Here is a 27000-nt window from a genome sequence, read left to right on the forward strand (position 1 = left end):
TTTGTACATGAGGACACTGAAACTCAAGAGACTGACCCCAAGCTCTTTCCATGCTACTTCTCAAACACAATTAGTTGCTATTTCAAATGTTTATTCGTGATAGAAATTGTTCTTTTTACATTATTTTTTAATGTATTCCTCCTAATTACTAAAGAGAGAGTTTACTGAAAAACAGTATGTAGTGCCACACAGGCAACAGACTGGCACACCTTGTTTTTATGGCACCATGTCGAGGGGCTGGCCTGGACCATGAGAACTGTATAAGCACACGCTGATGTCCCACAATGAGACCACCTAATAACGTATTTCTGAGAACTTCTGTCACTAACCAATGCATGACCATGGTTTAAAATAACTTTTCAGCCCTAAAATTCCACCACTATAGTCCTTCGGGGTCTCACAGCCACCTCCAAAAACTTGCATAAGAACTGCCAGGTATGATGGCACACACCTATAATCCCAGTGACTCAGGAGGCTGGGGCAGGAGGATCACAAGTTCAAAGCCAGCCTCAGAAACTTAGCAAGATCATAAGCAACTTAGGGCAACTGTGTCTCTAAATAAAAAATAAAAGGGGCTGGTGTAGCTCAGTGGTAGAGCACCCCTGGGTTCAATCCCTGGTACCAAAACAGAAAAAAGAACTGCAATTCCAGTATGAATGCACCAAAAAATAAGAGACCATGTAGCTCAATGCAAACTAGAACTCCACAGGGAAGCCAGAGCTTTATTCTTTATTCTAAGGTTTAACTTAAAAGTCAACCAAGCAGGTAATGTCAATGTAAGTAACTGTTCAGACCTTTTAAGTGGGTTTAATTATCATTCTTTTAGAGCTTAGCAACATTTAAAATAGCAGGTATTTCCGTTAGTTTTTTTTTAATTAACAGTGGGAAATAATTTATTAATTTTTTTCATTTAAATGACATATAATCATAAAACTTAGTCCCATGCAATTTAGAAACAAATCAGAACTGGAACAAGTTCAATGTTCATTTTATACATGAGGACATTGAGACTCAGGAGGCTGATCCAGTGCTCTTTCCAAGCCCCTTCTAATTTAACCACTACCTCCTACAATTTCTCCATAATAGAAATGAGAATCAAGTAAGGAGTGATTACTACCAAGCTTAAAATGCAGTCTATAATTTAAAATTAGCAAGACTGAGTGCATACCCAGTGTTTCCATAACGGTAACAAAATCAGCTTTCTCTTGCTTGCCAAGGCCCCAGTGAATAGCTTGTAACTAAGCAGGAGAGGAGAGTGCACCATGTCTGATGGACAGAGAAGGCCTTCCAAGGAATGCTGTTAAGTAAAGAACTAGGTATCAAATAAGAGATAAGCAAAAGCAGCCATGCCTTCAAGGGTCCTCAAACAGAAAAAGAACTGCAATACACTGACTAGTCTGACTTGGATTGGAAAGATGTGACTGAGAGGCAGGACTTCAGGTCTCATCAGGAAAAAACTTCGGGTTTTTTCCAAGCCACTGAGTAAGGGAGATGCTATCAAATCTGTACCCACTTTGGCTGCCATGTGAAGAATACATTAGAGGAGAAACTCCAGAAAACTATTACGAAATGTATTGTATAATTTGGAAATTATCATTTATCTTCCTTAAATATTCAAACCACATTCTGGACCTCATAAAACAGTCTGTGGCCATAAATAACACAGTTAAGAACTTAATACTAAGTTCTATTACTACATTATTTATCTGGTTTTCAAATACTAAAGTGATAAATCCCAAAATAGTAACTTTTATCTAATTAAGTTAGCTTTCATGAATCCAGGAATACTACTCACATTTACCAGAGTTTTTATAAAGGGCTACCAAAAAAATCATCAATGAACTCATCACTAATGATTTAAATTGTTTCAATGAATATTTCACAATGCCTCATTTCAAATGTTTTCCATTGCATACTTAAGAAAAAATTGTGCATTAAATTGTTAAGTACTCAGAAAAAGAAAAGGTTCTATACATAAAAATCAAATATTATCGTAATAAGTAACTGGCAACTCCATATCTGTTTGTCTCCCACAGATCATGTAACTAAAAGTTAACTGAATACATTTTCGTGCTCTTACCCTGCCAATGGTTGATGTGAAACTCTTCTTGTGAGAGAGTGGAGAAAGTCCTACCTAGTTACACATTGTAAAGAACAAAATTCAGACCAATCAAAAGATTACCACCAACAAAAACTCTCTGACATCAACCAACATCTCACATATAATCCAGTAAAAGAACAATCAGTATATAACAGCAATGATCTCTGGGAAATGGTTCATTGATTGGGGATCTTTAATTTGCCATTCAAAATGCCTCTTCTAAAATATGTTGAAAACTATGCAATGTAGACTTTTCACTAAGTTACAGATATAAATTCAGTCTCTGAATACTAAAACTGCAAAAACTCAAGATGTGGTAGTAGATGCTCTTTAAGATAATCTAAAAAACAGTGTTTCATTAAGTCAGTCATGGTGGCAGATGCATGTAATCCCAGCAATCTGGGAGGCTGAAGTGGAGTATCATAAATTCAAGGGCAGTCTAAGTAACTTAGCAAGAACCTGTCTCAAAATTTAAAAAAATAAATAAATAAATAATGATTGAGAAGGTAACCTAGTAGTAAAGTGCCCCTAGGTTTAATTCCCAGCAATGAAAAGGAAGAAAGTTTGATTTTTACAGGGAGTTAGGATGTTTATAAACACATGGCTTAATAATTAGCTTAGAAAAATGAGGCTAAAACTAACTTAAACAATAAATAATCATTGAAGTCTTCAGTCAGAGGTTAAAATATTCTCCTCACATAAAGTTTTACATAATTTTATCGCTACCATTCCAGTGAAGTATTATGCTCTAATAAGAACTATCCTAATCTTCACCCAGCAATATTTTCAGTCCGACATTATTATTCTCCTTTTCTTGAATAATATCCATACTCCAGGGCCATTTTCTTTCTCATATCCAATATCATGCATGCTTGTATCGAGGTTGCTTTCTTCATATCCTGTCACAGTATCAATCACTGCCTCCTGTCCACTCAATCCACTTTTGATTTATCAGCCGCCGTCTTTCTGGACTCCATAACTCGACCCAAACCATTTTAACAAGACATTGACAAATAGCACCCAGTATCACATCAACCTGTTCCACTTAGTAAACTAAGAAACAGTAACTGTGACATCTCTGCATAAGTATTCCATTCTATTCCCCAGACTGATGTATATTAATGAGGAGATGGTATTTGAAATGCTTCTTCCACATCAGCATCTAATATGATCAAATTAGGAAATGGGATGATTTATTAAATTTTGTAGAGCTGAAATATTTCTTTATATCGCTATATGTGTGGTTTCAGAAAGTGAGCTGTTGCTTTCAATTTTTCTACTGAAGATGTGCCTGCATTTCACAGACGAATTATTGTCTTTAAAAAGATTGCAAGAAGGCAAAATGTTATTAAGCAAATGCTCAGTAAAACAAACTAAATCAGTTTTAAAATTCCTAATTTAATGTAAATCTTGGTTGTTTCACTGAAATTCAGTTTGTGATCTTATTAAGTCATATTTGCATCGTACTGTCTTGCCGTAGGACAGTTTCAAATTTATAGCATTACCAAGCAGCTTCACTTCTTGACTTTTAAGATATGTCCTCGATAAAATAAATAATTGCCCTCTAAGCACATATTTTGTTTTTATTTTCAGATATAGACAAAGATCAATATGTTTATAAAAGAATAAAGTAGAAAGCAACTTTTGGGTTATTTCTCTAATTTCCATAGTCAGATGTTAAAAATATTTTTATTAATGTGTTCCCTGATTTAAATTTAATAACTGTTTCATGGGATGTTCAAAACGTTAAATGGTTTTTCACGTTATATTTGTACATGATATATTTAACATTCACAATAAAAAACAAAATAGATATGAGAAAAAATAAACAAGAAACTCCTATAATTTTCCTTAAATTCTCTTCCCACCTCATGCTCTATTTTCCAAGTATCTGTATATTCCAAAAGTCAAATTCTATTCCTTTCAAATTAAAGGTTTTCCAAGCATAAAATCCACATGCAAGTCTATTTGGAAGCAGCTGACAGCACGCTGGGCCTACACACTCATGGTTTTCTAATGGAGACCCAACAATTCCTTCTTATTCACGGACAAATTAAGGGATTACATATAAATGAATTGTGAAGGGGTTCTGACTTCACTTATTAATTAGAAAACAGCTATAAAACTCAACAGAGTCAAAAGGAAGAAAATATTAGAAAAACAAGAAAAGACCATCCAAAAGAAAAATAACTGTGATTCCCAGATGTTTACCACTTAGATCTTACATGAATAAGAACCATCCATTTGGTTACTTTCATATGAAATGGAATAGTATTCTTACAATTTTCAGTATTGTTCAAGTTGAAGAAATAACATGAAGATCACAACATTGTTAAAATGTAATCCAGTCTTTCTCCTTAATATTCAAAAAAAAGGATAATAGATCATCAGAAATGCTGTCCTTTGTTCCTTAGATAATGGCATGGAGAAATGAGAATTTAACCTTCTCCTTTTTAAAATCTGTTAAACCATTAAAGTCTGATGAAACAGAAGCAAATTCACAAGTATATTGTCATATGTAGTATAAAGAAATAATAATTAAAATAATTTTTTATGAAAACAACATATGCTGGGCTTTGCAGTTTACAAAGTACTTTCTCTCTTTGCTGTTTTTACAGTGTTTGGGGATTTTACCCAGGGTCTCACATGCTAAACAAGCACTCTACCACTGAGCTACATCACCAGCCTGACAAAGTACTTTTGATATGTTACTTTATTAAACAAATGTATTTTCCAAAATTAAGAACCACTCTCTACCAATAATGTAATACCATGCTATTAATAAAATTTCCTAGTACTCTGTAATACACAGTAATTGATCTCTTCCCTAACTCTTCATACTTGTAGTGTACCAGATCATCTGAGGCAATGATTATCTCATGTCACACTCAAAAGTCAAAAGTAAAATATGCCTCCATTAAAGAAAGATTCATGCAAAAGAGCCCAGAGAGTGAATAACAACAGAAAATATTTGTCTGGGAGTACCTAGTTGATGATGAAATCTGTCACTTTAAATTCCTCAATGCTCAATGCCACCTACACATGATAGGTCTTTTGAATATGGCATAATAGATTGCATTATTTTAACTCATTGTTAGGCAATAAAAAGAAAATCAAGCTGACATGGAATTTTCAATAAGCAGAAATGACTACTAAAGTCAAACAACAAATCAGAGGTGAGTACGAATAAAAAAAAGATGAAAATGTATCAGAAAACAAACCATAATTGTCTCTATACATAAAGAACATTTGACAAAAACCAACATGAACTGGCACTAAAAAATTTCAGCAAGAAATGCAAGATTCTTCTTCAGTCTTATAAAAGGCAACCACAAAAACCTATAGCTAACATATGAAGAGATAGAGATGGATGCACTCTCCTAAGGCAGGGTAATGAAAGAGCACTCACTCCTGCCCTGTGTCCAACACTGCCATACAAGTCCTGGACGTTACAACAAACCAAGGAAATGCAGTATGTCACACAGTTCAAAAAACAGAAGTACAAATACACCCCTACTTCTCAGGCCATACGCTTGTTTTGGAGAACATCCTAAGGCATCAAACATCTGTTCATATAAACAATAATGCAAATACAAACAATAACACCCAATTTCAAGACTTACCATAAAGCCACAATGATAAAAGCTGTGGAGGACAGTATAAAAACAGAGTAATAGAACCAAATAGAATCACATTCATATAGTCAACTGAATTCTGACAAAGGTACTCGATTATTCTCTTTTAAAAATGGTGCTATAGCTCTATATGAAAGTACATTAAACTGAACCCCTATTCTCATTAAAAAATCTAAAAGAACTAGTAAAAGTAGCAAGGTCACAGGATACAAACTAAATATACAAAATACAAAATATATACAAATATATAATATATACAAGATACACAATATAGAGAGTCAATTATATCTCTCTTTAAAACAAAAAAAGATCACAGGGGCTAGGGTTGTGGCTCAGTAGCAGAGCGCTCACCTACCACTTGTGAGGCGCTGAGTTTGATCCTCAGCACCAGACAAAAATAAATTAATAAAATAAAGGTATTGTGTCCAACTACAACTAAAATGTTTTTTTTTTAAATCACAGTACCCTCTCAGAAGATGATGTACAATCAATCAGCAAATACATGAAAAAATGTTCAGCATCACTAGCAATTAGAGAAATGCAATTCAAAACCACTCTAAGATTTCATCTCACTCCAGTCAGAATGGCACTATTATGAAGACAAACAACAATAAGTGTTGGCAAGGATGTGGGGAAAAAGGCACACTCATACACTGCTGGTGTGACTGCAAATTGGTGAAGCCGATATGGAAAGCAGTATGGAGATTTCTTGAAAAACTGGGAATGGAACCACCATTTGACCCAGCTGTCTCTCTCCCAAAGGACTTAAAAACAGCATACTACAGGGGCACAGCCACATCAATGTTTATAGCAGCACAATTCACAATAGCTAAACTTGGAACCAACCAAGATGCCCTTCAATAGATGAATGGATAAAAAAATGTGGCATATATACACAATGGAATATTACTCAGCAATAAAAGAGAATAAAATCATGACATTTGCAGGTAAATGGATGGAGTTAGATAAGATAATGCTAAATGAAATTAGCCAATCCCCCAAAACTAAAAGCCGAATGTTTTCTTTGATATAAGGAGACTGATTCATAGTAGGGTAGGGAGTGGGAGCAGGGAGGAATAGAGAAACTCTAGATAGGGCAAAGGGGTTGGAGGAGAAGAGAGGGGGCATGGGATAATTAATGATGGTGGAAAGTGATGATCATTACTATCCAACATACATGTATGAAGACACAAATTGGTGTGAATATACTGTGTATACAACAAGAGATATGAAAAATTGTGTTCTATATATGTAATAAGAATTGTAATGCATTCTGTCATATATAAATAAAAAAATCAGATAAGAAAATTAAAAATAAATAAATAAATAAGATCACAGTACCTTCATTTAGTTTAGTTTTTTTTTTCCTTTTTTTATGTAATGCTGGGGATCAAACTCAGTGCCTCACGCATGCTACGCAAGCGCTCCACTACTGAGCCACATCCCTGGCCCTCAATTATATTTTTATGCATTGGCAACAAATAATTAGAAAAAATTTTTTTAATAATTTCATATTTGATAGTGTCAAAAATGTGAGAAGAAATCTAACAAAAGATATATGTTTATGCACTAAATGTTTGTTTTTCCAAAACTCATAAGCTGAAACTCTAAACTTCAATGTGGTGGTATATGGAGGCAGAGCCTTTGGGAGATAATTAGGTCATGAAAATGATAACCTCATGATGCAATTAGTATGGCTGTAAGAAATGACAAGAGCGAGTTGCTTCCTTTCTCACTACTTTCTACCATATGAGGAAAACCAAAGCAAGAAGCCATCTGTGAACAGAGACAGCCCTCAGCAGAACCCAACCATACAGCTCCAAAACTGTGAGGAATTCATGCTTTTAAAGCTATTTTGTCTAAAAAATTTTGTCACAGCACCCTTAACTAACTAAAACAATGTGTAACCTCTGTACTGTAAACTGTATAACACAGTTGTGAGAAAATAATAAAAAGCCAAGTAAATGGAGAGAGATGCCATGTTCATAAACTGGAAGACTCAATGTAGTAGGCTGTCAATTCTCCTGCTCTACTGATTCAAGGAACTCTCAGTCAAAATCCTGGCAGGTTTTTGTGAAGAAATTGTCAAAAGCTTATTTTTAAATTTACATGAAAATATAAATAATAATACCTAGTGTCAAGACTTACTATAAAACCATAATAATTGAAATTGTGTAGGACTATTGTAAAAATAGAGCAATGGAATAAACTAAACAATTCAGAAGTAGAATCACATAAAAATACTCAGTTGGTTTTTGACAGAGATACCAAACTATATAGTAAAAAAATGAAACTCTTTTAAAATGATGTTAGACTTCTATATGAAAATAAATGAACCTAAATGCCTATCTCATACCATACACAAAAGAATTTGAGGTATAATTAAGCAAACACCAAAGTAACGGCTACAGATGAAATCTACTAAGAAATGCCAGTTAGTAGGCAAACGTTTGAGAGGCAGAATAACAGCAGCCTAAAAATCTTTCCCAAGATATCTAGCAAGTACAAAGGGGAAGATGGCAGAACCTAACCTTACTCAAATGACAATGGTAAGAATCACCAGTACCACAGCTAGATCATGTACTCCTTGATATGATGCACTAAGGACACAATAGCTTTTTTTGCCAAAAACACATAGCTCATTCTTAGTCATGAGAAAACCACACACAAACTCAAGTTGAGGGACATTCTATGAAATAAATGTCCAGTATTCTTCATAAATGTAATGGTCATGAAAGATGAGCAAAGAATGAGGAACACTCACAGATTTGGAGAGACTGAGGACGGATAACAACCTAAATGCAATGTAGGGTCCCGGATTGAATTGGGGAACTGAAAAAGAACATTATTAGAAACACTGGTGAAATTCAAATAACTGGTACTGTGTCAATGCTAATGTCCACTTTTGATCACTGTAATAATGAAGTAGTGGAGGGCTATAAGGAAATTCTGCACTATTCTTTGCACTTTTCTGTTAGCCAAGATGGTGGAACAGGAAGTGCCAGTCCTCATATATCACACTCCCGCAGAGACACTAACAAAACAAAATACAAACCATACAAACTAAAATGCCTTTATAGAACTTCAGGAAGCAGTTAAGAAGTTGCAACAACCAGAGGCAGCATAAAGCTGAGTAGAGCTGCACTGAAACAGGTAAGAAGCCATACTCTACCTGCCTCTCTCCTAGGTTGTCAAACCTCAGCTTAGCTCATGACTTCCAAGAAGAGGCACAAGGAAAAGAGTGGAATGCATGTCTAATGCTCAAGATCTATAGAGGGCTGCCTAAGGGACAGGTAAGTGCTAATGAAACCTGCATAGCTTGGATGCCCAAGTGTCACTGAAAGCAAGAGAAAGCAGGGCCACAGCAACTACTGTTCTGACAACAGAGAGGCTAGGGAACTCAGTAACATGTGGAGAAGGCCACCAGCAAGAATAAGAGAAGAGTGGGGCATATGCATCCAGCTTTCTGGCATTCTAGAAAACTATCAGAGGGAATGATATCTATGTCCTATTTAAAGGTATTAATAGGAGAATCACATACTAGATATGTGCAGGTCACTGGGAACAAAGGAAAGATTGGCATATTTGCTGCTGTAGGACCAGAGGAACTTCAGTGCCACAGACAGATACCAGAAATATTAAGAGAACAAAAGCTCCTGAAAAAAAAAAAAAACTAGTTCTAAGCTGCAGATAGGTGTTCTAGATTCCTCGTTCATAAGATGAGGGGAAATGGTACTCTGGCTGCATAAAAAACAGACTGTAGGAAAAACATTTAAAAGTACTCTTATCTCTCAGAGAAAAGCCATACATGGAATAGTACCCGAAATTTAAAAAATTTTAGACCCCAACTATGACCAAAGACATTTGGTGTGACTTATAGCAAAATACTGAAGTATATGTAGTAACACAGAGAATCATTAAGAAAAGAGTAAGAAGAAAAGAATCAAGCCTTAAAAAAGAAACAAAGAAAGAGGGCTGGGATTGTGGCTCAGTGGTACAGTACTTGCCTAGCACGTGCAAGGCCCTGGATTTGATCCTCAGCACCACATAAAAATAAAAGATATTGTGTCCAACTACAACTAAAAAATAAATATTAAAAAAAGAAAGAGAGAAAGAAAAACAGAAACCAATAAACCCCTCTATATAGAAAATCATATATAAAAGCAAAGCCCAGAAAAGTCACAAGCTCTAAAGAAATTTCAGAGGCTCCTGGGATCTTGAACCATGCTGACACAAGCCAGTCCATAAAGACTATAAGAGGTGGCTATTTTTCTCAAGTGCATAAAAGTAAGTTTAAAAAATAAGAAAAGAAAAATATCACAAGATACACAATTTGGAAACTTGGTTCAAACAAGAAATCTCTAGAAATCAACCTACAGAAATTGAGATCTAAAACTACCTGACATGGAATTGAAAATAACTGAGACAGAAGCTCAACAATTCAAGAGAGAAGACAGATGCACAACTAAACAAAATCAAGAAAGGTTAAAAATGAATAAAACAAGACTATCAACAGAGATATTGGAATGATAAGAAAAGTCCAAACAAAAATGCTGGAGCTGAGAAATAGAGTAACTGAACTAAAAATTTCACTAGAGGGCCTCTGTAGCAAACCAAGAAAGAATCAGTAAGCACAAAAAGAGTCACAATTCCTGAGTCAAAGAAGCAAAATTTAAAAAGGATATCGTGGACACACTTAAGCAAATCAATATGTTTTATGGAGGTTCCAGAAGAAGATGAGAGAGAGAAAGGGAAGAATAGTTCATCTGAGGAAATGACAACCAAAAATTCCCAAATATGTAAAAAAGAATCGGACTCTGCTAGTTTGAATCTGAAATGTCCTCCAAGGACCCATGTGTTAAAGTCTTATCTCCTGCGTGGCGCCTCAGTGAAGCCATTAATTAGCAAGCAGGGAGGTTAGGGAAGGCCATTAGGTGGAATCCCACCAGCCAAGCCCACACGGACCCTTGGGCCGAGCACGGGATCTCAGAAGGGGAAGGAAGCGGTACAGTCCCATCCCCCACAGCGGACACTCCACCGAGGCAGTCAGCGGCCACCATCCGGGAAAGCTGAAGAATACACCACCACTCTCCAACAGCTTGCAACATCAAAACAGCCAGCAGCAGGACCCCGGAGATCCAGGCCAACTGATTCGCGCGGCCTGCCCCGCAGCTACAGAAGGCGTGGCGCCTCAGAGAAGCCATTAATTAGCAAGCAGGGAGGTTAGGGACTGCCATTAGGTGGAATCCCGCCAGCCAAGCCCACCGCCCACGCCCGGAACAGGCCCAGCGACCTGCCAGCATTGTAGTCACGACACCCCAATTGGAATAGGGACAGAGCAGAGCCGCCTTCCACTCCCGGAACAGGCCCAGAGAGCCGCCAGCGTGGTAGACACGTCACCCCAATTGGAGTAGGGGCACAGCCGCCGCCCGCACCTGCAAGGGAGACTTTTCAAGTATACAAGAGCAACATAAATAAATAGGGGGTAAATTTCAAAACACAACAGTTGCACCAAGCAGAAAGAAACGCGAGCAGTATGAAAAGACAAGGAAAGAAAGGACCACAAGCAATGCAGATAAACTCAACTTTAGAAGAGGTAATAGCTGCAACAGATGGAATATCAGATAAAGAGTTCAGGATATATATGCTTCAGATGATCTGGAGTCTCAAGGAAGACATGAGACAGCAAAATCAGACAATGAAAGATCACATTGACAAACAAATCCAGGAAGTAAAAGATCAATTTCACAGGGAGATAGAGGTAATAAAAAACAAACAAATAGAAATTCTAGAAATGCAGGAAACAATAAACCAACTTAAAAACTCAATTGAGAATACTACCAGCAGAGTAGATCACTTAGAAGAGAGAACATCAGACAATGAAGACAAAGTATTTCAACTGGAAAAGAACATAGACAGCTCAGCAAGTCTGCTAAGAAACCATGAGCAGAACATCCAAGAATTATGGGACAATATCAAAAGACCAAATTTAAGAGTCATTGGGATACAGGAAGGCACAAAGCTCCAGTCCAAAGGAATAAACAGTCTATTCAGTGAAATAATACGAAAAACTTCCCAGAATTGAAGAATGAGACAGAATCCCAAATCCTAGAAGCCTACAGGACGCCGAATGTGCAAAATCATAAGAGATCTACACCTAGACACATTATAATGAAGATGTCCAACATACAGAATAAGGAGAGAATTTTAAAAGCTGCAAGAGAAAGAAAGCAGATTACATTTAGGGGTAAACCAATCAGGATAACAGCTGATCTCTCAACACAGACTCTGAAAGCTAGAAGATCCTGGAATAACATATTTCAAACACTGAAAGAAAATGGGCTCCAACCAAGAATCGTGTATCCGGCGAAATTAAGCTTCAGGTTAGAAGATGAAATTAAAACCTTCCACAATAAACAAAAGTTAAAAGAATTCGCAGCTAGAAAACCATCTCTTCAAAAAATCCTTGGCAAAACATTACAGGAAGAGGAAATGGAAAATAACATTGAAAACCAACAATGGGAGGTAGGACAGTAAAGGGGGGAAAGTAGTCAAAGAGGATAACAAATCAGGTTTAGTAACATCAATAAACAAATATGGATAGAAGAACAAACCATATCTCAATAATAACCCTAAATGTTAATGGCTTAAACTCACCAATTAAGAGACACAGGCTAGTAGAATGGATCAAAAAACAAGACCCAACAATATGCTGTCTACAGGAGACGCATTTGATAGGAAAAGATATTCATAGACTGAAGGTGAAAGGCTGGGAAAAATCATATCACTCATATGGACCGCGGAAACAAGCAGGAGTGTCCATACTCATATCTAATAAAATAGATTTCAAGCCAAAGCTAATCAAAAGGGATATAGAAGGACACTTCATACTGCTCAAGGGAACCATACACCAACAAGACATAACAATCATAAATATATATGCCCCAAATAATGGTGCAGCTGTGTTCATCAAGCAAACTCTTCTCAAGTTCAAGAGTCTAATAGACCAACATACAATAATCATGGGAGACTTCAACACACCTCTCTCACCACTGGACAGATCTTCCAAACAAAAGTTAAATAAGGAAACTATAGAACTCAATAACACAATTAACAACCTAGACTTAATTGACATATATAGACTATACCACCCAACATCAAGTAGCTACACTTTTTTCTCAGCAGCACATGGAACCTTCTCAAAAATAGACCATATACTATGTCACAGGGCAACTCTTAGACAATACAAAGGGGTAGAGATAATACCATGCATCTTATCTGATCATAATGGAATGAAACTGAAAATCAATGATAAAAGAAGAAAGGAAAAATCAAGCATCACCTGGAGAATGAACAATAGGTTGCTGAGTGATCAATGGGTTTTAGAAGACATCAAGGAGGAAATTAAAAAATTCCTAGAGTTAAATGAAAACACAGACACAACATATCGGAATCTATGGGACACATTGAAAGCAGTTCTAAGAGGAAAATTCATTGCTTGGAGTTCATTCCTCAAAAAAAGAAAAAACCAACAAATAAATGATCTCATACTTCATCTCAAAATCCTAGAAAAAGAAGAGCAAAACAACAGCAAAAGAAGTAGAAGGCAAGAAATAATTAAAATCAGAGCTGAAATTAATGAAATTGAAACAAAAGAAACAATTGAAAAAATTGACAAAACTAAAAGCTGGTTCTTTGAAAAAATAAATAAAATTGACAGACCCTTAGCCATGCTAACGAAGAGAAGAAGAGAGAGAACCCAAATTACTAGCATACGGGATGAAAAAGGCAATATCACAACAGACACTTCAGAAATACAGAAGATAATCAGAAATTACTTTGAATCCTTATACTCCAATAAAATAGAAGATAGTGAAGGCATAGATAAATTCCTTGAGTCCTATGATCTGCCCAGATTGAGCCAGGAGGATATAGACAACCTAAACAGACCAATAACAATAGAGGAAATAGAAGAAAACATCAAAAGACTACCAACTAAGAAAAGCCCAGGACCAGATGGGTATACAGCAGAGTTTTACAAAACCTTTAAAGAGGAACTAACACCAATACTTTTCAAGCTATTTCAGGAAATAGAAAAAGAGGGAGAACTTCCAAATTCATTCTACGAGGCCAACATCACCCTGATTCCGAAACCAGACAAAGACACATCAAAGAAGGAAAACTACAGACCAATATCTCTAATGAACCTTGACTCAAAAATCCTCAATAAAATTCTGGCGAATCGGATTCAAATACATATCAAAAAAATTATACATCATGATCAAGTAGGATTCATCCCTGGGATGCAAGGCTGGTTTAATATACGGAAATCAATAAATGTTATTCACCACATCAATAGACTTAAAAATAAGAACCATATGATCATCTCAATAGATGCAGAAAAAGCATTCGACAAAGTACAGCATCCCTTTATGTTCAAAACTCTTGAAAAATTAGGGATAACAGGATCATACCTCAACATTGTAAAAGCAATCTATGATAAGCCACAGGCCAGCATCATTCTGAATGGAGAAAAATTGAAGGCATTCCCTCTAAGATCTGGTACAAGACAGGGATGCCCTCTCTCACCACTTCTGTTCAACATAGTCCTCGAAACACTGGCCAGAGCAATTAGACAGTCAAAAGAAATTAAAGGCATAAAAATAGGAAAAGAAGAACTTAAATTATCACTATTTGCAGATGATATGATACTATACCTAGCAGACCCAAAAGGGTCTACAAAGAAGCTATTAGAGCTAATAAATGAATTCAGCAAAGTGGCAGGATATAAGATCAACACGCATAAATCAAAGGCATTCCTGTATATCAGCGACAAATCCTCTGAAACGGAAATGAGGACAACTACTCCATTCACAATATCCCCCCAAAAAATAAAATACTTGGGAATCAACCTAACAAAAGAGGTGAAAGATTTATACAATGAAAATTACAGAACCCTAAAGAAAGACATAGAAGAAGACCTTAGAAGATGGAAAAACATACCCTGCTCATGGATAGGCAGAACTAACATCATCAAAATGGCGATATTACCAAAAGTTCTCTATAAGTTCAATGCAATGCCAATCAAAATCCCAACAGCATATCTTGTAGAAATAGATAAAAGAATCATGAAATTCATATGGAATAATAAAAGACCCAGAATAGCAAAAACAATACTAAGCAGGAAGTGTGAATCAGGCGGTATAGCGATACCAGACTTCAAACTATACTACAGAGCAATAGTAACAAAAACAGCATGGTACTGGTACCAAAACAGGCGGGTGGACCAATGGTACAGAATAGAGGACACAGTAACCAATCCACAAAACTACAACTATCTTATATTTGATAAAGGGGCTAAAAGCATGCAATGGAGGAAGGATAGCATCTTCAACAAATGGTGCTGGGAAAACTGGAAATCCATTTGCACCAAAATGAATCTGAATCCCTATCTCTCGCCATGCACAAAAGTTAACTCAAAATGGATCAAGGAGCTTGATATTAAATCAGAGACACGGCATCTGATAGAAGAAAAAGTTGGTTATGATCTACACGCTGTGGGATCGGGCTCCAAATTCCTCAATAGGACACCCATAGCGCTAGAGTTAACAAATAGAATCAACAAATGGGACTTACTCAAACTAAAAAGTTTTTTCTCAGCAAAAGAAACAATAAGAGAGATAAACAGGGAGCCTACATCCTGGGAACAAATCTTTACTCCACACACTTCAGATAGAGCCCTAATAACCAGAATATACAAAGAACTCAAAAAATTAGACAATAAGATAACAAATAACCCAATCAATAAATGGGCCAAGGACCTGAACAGACACTTCTCAGAGGAGGACATACAATCAATCAACAAGTACATGAAAAAATGCTCACCATCGCTAGCAGTCAGAGAAATGCAAATCAAAACTACCCTAAGATACCATCTCACTCCAGTAAGACTGGCAGCCATTAGGAAGTCAGACAACAATAAGTGCTGGCGAGGATGTGGGGAAAAGGGCACTCTTGTTCATTGCTGGTGGGACTGCAAATTGGTGCAGCCAATTTGGAAAGCAGTATGGAGATTTCTCGGAAAGCTGGGAATGGAACCACCATTTGACCCAGCTATTCCCCTTCTCGGTCTATTCCCTAAAGCCCTAACAAGAGCATGCTACAGGGACACTGCTACATCGATGTTCATAGCAGCTCAATTCACGATAGCAAGACTGTGGAACCAGCCTAGATGCCCTTCAATAGATGAATGGATAAAAAAAATGTGGCATTTATACACTATGGAGTATTACTCTGCATTAAAAAAATGACAAAATCATAGAATTTGGAGGGAAATGGATGGCATTAGAGCAGATTATGCTAAGTGAAGCTAGTCAATCTTTAAAAAACAAATACCAAATGACTCCTTTGATATAAGGGGTGTAAACAAGGACAGGGTAGGGATGAAGAGCTTGAGAAGAATATTTACAGTAAACAGGGATGAGAGGTGGGAGGGAAAGGGAGTGAGAAGGGAAATTGCATGGAAATGGAAGGCGATCCTCAGGGTTATACAAAATGTCATATAAGAGGAAAGGAGGGGTAAGACAAGATAATACAAATGGAAGAAATGATTTACAGTAGAAGGGGTAGAGAGAGAAAAGGGGAGGGGAGGGGAGGGGAGGGGAGGGGAGGGGAGGGGAGGGGAGGGGAGGGGGGATAGTAGACAATAGGACAGACAGCAGAATACATCAGACACTAGAAAGGCAATATGTCAATCAATGGAAGGGTAACTGATGTGATACAGCAATTTGTATACGGGGTAAAAGCGGGAGTTCATAATCCACTTGAATCAAACCGTGTAATATGATGTATTAAGAACTATGTAATGTTATGAACGACCAATAAAAAAAAAAAAAAGAACTATGTAATGTTATGAACGACCAATAACAAAAAAAAAAATCATCAAAAAAAAAATAAATAAAAAAAATAAAGTCTTATCTCCTGCTTGGCTCTATGGGAACAAGTAGAAACTTTAAGGGGAGGGGCCTATCTGGGCACCATGGTACAGATCTATAATCCTAGCACCTCAGCTCGGGAGGCTGAAATAGAAGGATTACAAGTTTAAAGCCATCCTGGGCAACTGAGGGAGACCCTGTCTCAAAATAAAAAATAGAAAGGGCTCAGGATGTATCTCAGTGGTAAAGCACCTCTAGATCAAGCCCCAGTAAGACAAAAAATGAACAAGGAAAAAGAGCATTTGAACAAGACTACAGATCAATTGAAACTAACAGACATACACCAAACAATCTACCCAACCATGGCAAAATATAAATTCTTCTCAAGCATACATAACACATTCTCCAGGATAGACTATGTTAGGTAACAAAACAAGTCTTAATAAATTTAAGACTGAAATCATACCAAGTCTCTTTCCCAACTGTGTTACTTTCTATTACTGCAACAAAATACTTAAGATAACCAAACTGTAAAGGCTCGTTTTGGCTCACAGTTTGGGAGGTTTCTGTCCATGACTGACTGGCCTCATTGCTTTGGGCATGTATGGTGGAGCAATCAGTTCACCTCAGGTTTAGGACATGAAAAAGAAGAAAGGGCTAGGGTCCCACAATCCCCTCCAGGAGCATGTTCCCAGTGACCCAGAACCTCCCACTAGGCTCTGTCTCTTCCAGATTTTACCACCTCCCAACAGTGCCACTCCACAGAACAACATTTAACACACAGATCTTTTGGGGACATTAAGATCCAAACTACATGGCCAGGCATAGTGGTGCATGCCTGTAATCACAACAGCTCAAGAGGCTAGAGTAGGAGGATCACAAGGTGGAGGCAAGCCTTAGTAGCTTAGCAAAGCCCTAAGCAACTGAGTGAGACCCTATCTCAAAATAGAAACATAAAAAAGACTGAGATGTACCTCAGTGGTAGAGCACCCGTGGGTTCAAACCCCAGTACCAAAAAAAAAAAAAAATCTAAACTATAGCACCAACCCAATGAAATGAAGCCAGAAATTAAGAGCAGTAGGAAAGTAGCAAGAAGTTCATGAATAGATGAAAATTAAACAACATTATCTTCAATCAAGAAAAAAATCTATAAAACTGTTGGGATACAAATGCAAATGAAAATACAACATACCCACCATACCAAATCTTATGGGAAAGAGCTGGGGTTCGGCTCAGTGGTAGCATGTGAGAGGCCCTGGATTCAATCCCTAATAAGAAAGAGTGTGGGGGGGGGGCGGGGAGGGGGGGTGAGAAGGCAGGCAGAAGGGTGGGAAGGAAGGAAGAAATGAAGGAAGGAAGGAAGGAAACAAACTATGGAAAGCATGAAAAACATTACTAGCAGAGATGTTTGCATTAAAAAAAAAGGAGCAATCTCATCAACTACAGAATTTTACACCTCAAAGAACTAGAAAATAGAATAAACTCAACCAAAACCAAGATGAAACAAGAAAATAATAAAGATTATAGCCAAAATTTTAAAAATAGAGAACTGAAAAAAAAAATAAAACTAAGTTTCTTAAAAAGAGACAAAATTGGGCTGGATATATAGCTCAGCTGGTAAAGTGCTTGCCTTGCATGCACAAGGCCCTGGGTTCAATGCTCAGCAACACACACACACACACACACACACACACACAAAAAAAAAAAGAGACAAAATTAACAAGGGCTCAGCTAAAGGAAATAATGCAGGAAGATTCTAATAATTAAAATAAGAAATGAAACAGGAGACAAGAATAATACCATAAAAACTAAAAGAACTAGAAGAGAACACTAAGAAAACCAACAAATGGGATAGCCTTTCCTTCTCAGTCCCACACTACAGGTCCCTCTTCTTGGTCCCGTCTGTGGCTGGCATCATAAAAATGGCTACAAATTCTCCAGTGCCTGAAAAGATCTGATTCAACAAGTTTAAATACAATAATTCAGAAAGAAAATTCCATGAGCAGATGAACACGACTGTGTCTGGCACCTCCCACCAGAGCTCAGAGCTCAGGCCCCAGGGCATCAGGCAGGCCTGGAAGAAACCACAGTGAGATGGCTGTCTGGATCACCAACCTGGAGATGAAGAACCAGAACCTGCAAAGTGTGGTGAGGATCCGCAGAAGGCCATCTTCAGGCTACAGACCCAGCTGAATACCCTGGAGAAGAGCTCGCCAATCCACCAAACCACAGACCCAGCACATGTCTCCCATGTGTCAAGTGGACCCTCCTAACCAAGACCGTTCCCACACCTGCAGAGGACAAGGAAGACAATGACACTGACCTATTTAGCAGCAGTGATGAGGAGGAGGACAAGGCAGCAGTCAGGCTTTGGGAGAAAAGGCTGCAGTGGTAATCAGAGAAGAGGACTAAGAAGCCTCTACTGGTGGCGGAGTCTTCCATCCTCTGAGACATCAAACCCTGGGATGATGAAAAGAACATGGCCCAGCCAGAGGCCTGTGTGCACTGTCCAACCATATGGGCTGGTCTGGGAGGCTCTCAACTGGTGCCTGTGGGCTATGGTAACTGCAAGCTGAGGGTCTGGTGTATGGTGGAGGATGACAAGGTGAGCACTAACCTGATGGAGGAGCAGATCATCAAGTTTGAGGAACATGTACAGAGTGTTGACACTGCAAGCCTTCAACAAGATCTGAGCCAAGCACACATTGCATAGGCCCTGACGAGATTAAGGACTGATACCCATGGAAAAAAATGAAAGAAGATAAATGGATAAATTCTATTCAACAGAGTACAAGAAGTCCTAGCCAGAACCATTAGACTACAAAAAGAAATAAAAGGCATCCAAACTGAGAACTAAAATTATCTAGGATCACAGATGATATATCTATGGAAAAAACCCTAGACATTACTCACATACACAAGATTCTAATTCATAATAAATTCAGCAAAGCTTCAGGACACAAATCAACACCCTAATATTAGTTCCATTTCTTCAACAATAAACAATGAAATTAAGGAAAGAATCCCATTTACAATAGCATCAAAAAAATAAATTATGAATAAACTTAACCAAGATGGTAAAGACTTTAAACTAAAAACTATAAAACATTAGTGAAAAAATTAAAGACGATATACATAAATGGAAAACACTCCTTGATCATAACCTGGATGAGTTAATATTGCTAACAGGTCCATACTATCCAAGGAATCTACATATTCAAAGCAATCTCTATCAGAATCCCAATGGAATTTTTTATAGAAATAGGAAAAAAATCCTAAAATTTATATAAAATTTCAAAGAATTCCAAATAGCCAAAAAAAATTTTTTAAAAGATGAACAAAGATGGAGACCTTAGACTTCCTAATTTCAAAACATATTTCAAAATTATAGTAATTAGAACAGTATAAAATAAAGGCAGACATAAACCAAAGTAATCTAAGATGCATAATAGATATTTACATAAAAGCTAAGATATAAATGCAAAATAAAACCATGAGATGCCACCTGTAATCCCAAAGCCTGAGGCTGAAGGATCTCAAGTTCAAAGCCAGCCTCAGCTAAAGCAAGGTGCTAAGCAACTCAGTGAGACACTGTCTCTAAATAAAATATAAACTAGAGCCAGGGATGTGGCTCAAAGATCGAGTGCCACTGGGTTCAATCCCCGGTACCCAAACAAAACAAAACCTATCCATTTGACTGAAATTTAAGACTAACAACTGCACATGTTGGTGAATTTGCAGTTAACTGAAATTTTTCATATACTGTTAGTGGGAACATATAATGTTGTGTAAAACCATTTGAAAAACTATTTGGCTGTTTGTTATAAAACTAAACAAGTGTCTACTTTATACCTTCACATGTAGGTATTTACTTAAGAGAAAGAAATACACACACACACACACACACACCAAAAAAAAAAAAAAAAAAACCAGACCTAAAAACAACTGTTTGTAGCAGAATGATTCATAGCAGACAAACTCAGCAACAGCAAAGCACCCTCCCATAGGAAAGTCATTGTGATATATTTGCCCACCTGTCAGCAATAAAAAGTAGAAAAGTACAACACATAAAGTCATTAAATAAACTAGAAGAAGCCATATGCAAAAGATCACTATGACTGAGTTTATACAAAATGCTCAAAAAGAGGGATAGTCATATCATATACTACTACTCAACAGTGAAAAGGAATAAATTATCAATATGGGTTGGGGTTGTGGCTCAGAGGTAGAGCGCTTACCTAGAAGGTGTGAGGCACTGGATTTAATCCTCAGCACCACATAAAAATAAAATTAAGATACTGGGTCCACCTATAACTAAAAAATAAACATTAAAAAAATTATCAACGTACACAACATAGATAAATCTCAAAAATATAAAGCTGAAAAAGAAAAAGCCCTTTAAAAGTACATATTGTGTGACTCTATTCATATGAAAATTAATCTAACTGGGGAAAAAATCCCAACTCTGGTTAGCTCTGAGGGGCTTATAAGCTGCAATTAATTGAGAAATGTTGAGGGAGCTTTCTGGAATAATAATAAAGTTCTATATTTGATAGGTAAATGCATTTGTCAAAGCTCAGCAAATGTATGCTTAGAATGTGTACATTTCATTATATATAAATTTTACCTTAAAACAAAAAAACTTTGTTTTCATTTTCAAAAGAAAAAAATATATAAAGAAACTGAGTTCTGTAATAAGCATGTTGAAGTGTTTCATTGATTTCTTTAACTAAAAATGATCTAAAACTGATGATGAATTACTGAACAGAGAGAGGAACAGATAAAGATAAACAAAATGTTAACAGTAATAATATTGGTGTTGGATATATAAAAATTCACTATAAAACTATATCAACTTTGCTATATGCTTGAAATTTCTCATAATACTATCTTAGGAAAATATCTATAGACTATATTAGAAGCAGTGATTACAAAAATAATTCACAGCCCTACAAACTTTTACCCACAGAAATTAAACACAAACCTAAGTAAATTTCCAGCTCAAAAAATTAGAAAAAAATTTAAAACAAAAATAAAGCACAAGACAGGAAATGGTGAGAACAGAAGAATTAATAAAGTGGATAAGACAGAAGAATTAGTTAACTAATCAATATCAATTTCTTTAAAAAAAATAACAAATAAGACAATCTACCAGCTAACTTAAATTAGAACATATAAACTTATGAATAATAAATAGCAAGAGGAAAACAGCAACTGAAACAGAAGAAAAATGAGTTTTAACTCATTAGCAAATCACTCTGCCAAATTCAAGGCAAATAAATTATAAAATCCATACAAAAAGAACCATGTACAGAAAAACTTACCAAAAGTAATTCTATAAGAACTAAATCATTCTGAACAATTTCTGTTGAAGAAACAAAGTTATCAATTAATTGCTCACTAAAAAAAAAAACAATGCCCAGATGGTTTTATAAGTCTACCAAAACATCAAAGACCAGATAGTCCCAGTGGTCCACAAGTTGTTCGGGAACATTAAAAATGAAGGAAAGCTTACTAATTCTCTTTTTGAACCAAGAATAATGTTGATACCTAAATTCAATAAATGGAACACAAAAAAGAAAATCAGCAGACCAATATCACATACAAATACCAATGTAAAAGTACTAAATTTAAAATTAGTAAACAGAATCCTATAACTTATGTTATAGTTTAAATATAAAGTGTCCCCCAAAAGCTCATATCTAATATAATGCAAGAAAATTTTGAGGTGAAATGATTGGGTCATGAGAGCCTTAACCTAATCAGTACAATAATTCACCTGAATGGATTAAGTGGGTGGGGAGTGTATACAGGTAAAACATAGCTGTAGGAGAAAGGTCACTTGGGGGCATCCCTTTGGGGTTCGTATTTTATCTCTGGTGAATAGAGTGCTTTTTGCTTCCTGGTTGTCTGAGTCGTTTTCCTCCTCCACACCCTTCCGACATGATGTGCTGCCTCACCTCAGGCCCAGAGTGATGGAGTCTATGAACTGAACCTCCAAAACCATAAGCCCTAAATAAATTTTTCCTCCTGTACATTGTCTTGTCAGATCCTTTGGTAACAGCAGCAAAAAAGCTGACTGAACACCATATTAAGAAAATAATACACCAAAATCAACTGAGATTTATTCCAGAAATACAACCTTATTTCCTTAACCCATTAGGTCCAAAGCTTTCAATTCTATTAATTTCAATGAAATTGACATAGGTGCATTAAAATAGATAAGAAATCATAATCTAGAGATTATATGATTATCATTAATAATAACATTAAAATTATTGATTATTATCACTCATCATTCACCTATTATTTTTCTCATAAGAACAGAACTCTAAAAATGTAAAGGTATATTTCAAAGCTAACATAAGTGGTATATTTGTTACTCAATTTAAGTTTTTAGATATTATATATATGACAATGGGACATAATGGATTTAATAGTTCTAAGAGAGAAAAAAACACATGATCATTTCCACAGATCATTTCCACAGAAAAAGGCCTTCAACAAAATTCAACATCCATTTTTGGAGGGCAGGAGAGGAAGTGATGGACTCTATTTCAACACAACAGAAATACACACTTCTATCCTAGAGCCAGTACATCTCCTAGTGGGAACCCTGCAGACATTTTCAGAAAGATTAGGCACAAAAAAAGGACACATAACATCTCCAGGGCTATCCAACACTGCACTGGGATACAAACCAAGACAATCAGGTAGGAGAAAACAAACAGAAGGATGAGAATTAGGAAGGAAGGAAAACCACTTCTACCTGCAGAGGGTGCAGAAAATCCCTGGAGAACTAACAATAAAACTAACTGAAACAATGAAAGAACTGAGTAGCACAACAGGATAAAAAACTAACATGAGTCCTGTAGGTTTCATATACAAAAGCAAGAACTAGTTAGAGATTATACATACAGAAAACTCCATGTGTAGTAGCACTAAGAAGATGAATTACTTTGGAATAAACTTAGCAAGAAATAAACAAAACTTTACATGAGGAAAACTTTAACTCCAGACTTTGCTCTGAAATACTACAGTTCAACACGTAAAGATGTCAGTTCACCTTAATCTACAAATGTGATAAAATCCCAGCAGAAACACCAATGATTTTTGTAATAGATCTAGATAGGCTAATACCAAAGTTTATATGAAAAAATAAACAGTTGAAATGAAAAACATTGAAAAACAAAAGCTAAAAGAGAAGAGACAGCATATCCCTACCCAATATAGAAATGTACCAGCAAGTCTCCATAATTCTAAGTGTGGTTCTATGACTGATTGGACAAGACCAGTAGAACGCTGATAGACCCACATGAGATACATACACACACAGAAATGCATAATGTTATAAAAGGCTATTACAAATCATGGAACAAAGATGGACTTCTTAATAAAAAGGGACATGACAAAACCCAGTGAGAAAATGAGAAAAGCAGATCTATGCCTCACAGGGCACACAAAAATAAATCCAAATACATAAAGGATTTAAATGAAAAATGAAACCAAACAAATATACCAAAAAGAAAACAAAATCAGTGAATTCCTCTATGCCTGAATTTAAGGAAACCCATCTATATTGTATGCCCTAGATGCAAAGAAAGATACAATGAAAGAAAATATAATCTGACCACATAAAAGAAGGATGCCATGCCTGATGGCACATTCCTGTAATCCCATCAACTCAGGAGGCTGAGGTAGGAGGATTGTAAATTTGAGGCCAGTATTAGAAACTTAGCAAGGCCCTGTCCCAAAATAAATTTTAAAAATTGGGGATATAGCTCAGTGGTGTAGCACCCCTAGGTTCAATCCCCAGTGCCAAAAAAAAAAAAAAAAAAAAAAAAAGAGGATTTTACATGACCAAAAATACTTTTTAAAAGTCAAGCTAGGCATGGTGGCGCACACCTGTAATCCCAGAGGCTGGGGAGGCTAAGAGGAGGATCATGAGTTCAAAGCCAGTCTCAGCAAAAAGTGAGGCACTAAGCAACTCACTGAGACTGTGTCTCTAAATAAAATTCAAAATAGGGCTGGGGAGGTGGCTCAGTGGTCAACTGCCCCTGAGTTCAATCCCCACTACCAAAAAAAAAAAAAAAAAAAGTCAAAAGAATTGAAAAACCAGACTGGGGCTGGGGCTCAGTGGTAGAGTGCTTGCCTAGCACATGCGAGGCCCTGGGTTCGATCCTCAACACTACATATGAATAAATAAAGATATTTAAAAAAAAATAAGAATTGAAAAACCATAAGAAAATATTTGCCTTACGCATCGTAGTTAAAGGGCTAACATCCCTTATAAATAACTCTTGAAAACTCAAGGAGAGGCTGGGGTTGTGCTCAGTGGTAGAGCATTTGCCTAGCATGTATGAGGCAATGAGTTCGATTCCTGGCACCACCTAAAAAAATTAAAAATAAAAAAATAAAATAAAATAAGGGTACTGTGTCCATCTGTAACTAAAAAAATAAGGAAATTAAAAAATTTTTTAAAACTCAAGAAAAAAAGACCAAAAACCCAAAAGACATTAGCAGAAAATTCACACAAACACATACTTACACAATACACAGTCCTTAAATGTAAAGATATTCTAATTCAGTTATGATGAAAATAAAATTGAAAATTAAAACTACTCTAAAATATAGGGGCTGGGGATGTGGATCAAGCGGTGGCGCGCTCGCCTGGCATGCGTGCGGCCCGGGTTCGATCCTCAGCACCACATACAAACAGAGATGTTGTGTCCGCCGAGAACTAAAAAATAAATATTGGAAATTCTCTCTCTCTCTCTCTCCTCTCTCACTCTCTCTTTTAAAAAAATAAATAAATAAATAAATAAATAAATAAATAAATAAAATACCACTTCTCATTTATCAGATTAGCAAACATTTAAAACTATCACAGCATATACTATTGGTGACACTGTGGGAAAACAAGACTTTCACATTACTGACAGGAAATCAACAATTTCTAACAAAAGTACAAACATACTTACCTCTGATCCATAAATCTGATTTTGGGGACTTTCCCATGGAGGATTACACCCAGCAATTAAAAATATTCATGTGCTAGTTAATTCAAAAAAGCTCTTTGGCAACTGCAAAATAATGGCTGTATTTTAACTGTATCTACCTAGGCAGTGGCTAAACAAACTTCAACACAAACACATGATAGGGTACTAGCAACTATAAAAGTAAGATCTACATTCTGATGTGGATTTCCAATACACATCTGCAAAAAAAAAAAAAAAGCAAAGTGCAAAGAACAGTCATATTTGCCACATATGACGCTGCTCGTTCATCTAAAACAAAACATGGGAGAATAAGACACGAATACTAGTTATACAGAGGAGAAGGTAGAAACAAAACACATGGAAAATGGTAGAGTGATACTTCTCTGGGTGCACCTTCTAATATAGTGGTATTTTCTGAAACCATGTTAATGTTTCAAATACTAAAATAATGAAACAAAAATCAAAAAGTTTAGCAGCATAAAAAATTAAATATAAACAGAAAATATAAACAGAAACAATGAACTTAACTCTTTCTAAATGAAGAAACTAACCACATTGAAAAAACAGGTGAGGACCAGGTACAGAATTGTATAGCCTTAGGGTACAGATTTAAAAAGCTATAAAAACTATTTAAAGGTCAGGGGGTGCAGTTCAGTGGTAGAATGGTTGCTGGTTCCTGGGCTCCAACCCTGGCATGGGGAGGGGGTGACGGGGGGGGGGGTGACGGGGGGGCAGGGGGGAGTCTAATTTGTAAGTTTGTTTTTCATAGTGATATAAATTAGCAATTCTAAAACTGTTGTCTATATTCTATAATTATGCAAGTAAATATACTGTGGAGTAGGGAAGGCTTCTCATTATTGGAGAAAGAAGTTACAGGTCACAATTTGAATACTTCAAGAACATAAAAAGTTATCTTAAAAAGCACAATTGTCCAATAACTCCATAACTCACCCACAGAAACTTCAAACTTTTAACTTCCCAATTCCTGCCATTCCCTAGGCATACTTCATCTTTAAATTATTTTGTATACACTTAACACCGAAGTTTTCTGGAAGTATTTGACTTGTTCATCTGAAATCACTGTCTGCTATTAAAAGCAGAGATCGATAACACACCTTCAGATTTAAAATCATATATTATGCTTTCTTTAAAAAAATCACTACTTTCATTTTCTATATCTAAATTAAAGCATTGATTAAACTGTTCAAGGAATGAGTTGTTTAACTTTCTTGTTAAACTAAGGTTAACCCAGAAACTCACTTAGTTTAAGCACTTTGAAAAATAAATTTTTGGGCTGGGGACATAGCTCAGTTAGTAGAGTGCTTGCCTTG

The 27000-nt window shown here is 36.3% G+C and overlaps 1 protein-coding gene and 1 pseudogene across 1 annotated transcript in view; one reads left to right on the forward strand and one right to left on the reverse strand.

Annotated features, from left to right (window-relative positions):
- Positions 1–27000, reverse strand: part of Rsrc1 (arginine and serine rich coiled-coil 1) — a 372541-nt gene that overhangs the window by 327950 nt on the left and 17591 nt on the right. The window lies entirely within an intron of this gene.
- Positions 18593–19383, forward strand: LOC113185716 (elongation factor 1-delta pseudogene; annotated as a pseudogene).

The sequence above is a fragment of the Urocitellus parryii genome, chromosome 2, assembly GCF_045843805.1.
Source record: "Urocitellus parryii isolate mUroPar1 chromosome 2, mUroPar1.hap1, whole genome shotgun sequence".
NCBI classification, from domain to species: domain Eukaryota; kingdom Metazoa; phylum Chordata; class Mammalia; order Rodentia; family Sciuridae; genus Urocitellus; species Urocitellus parryii.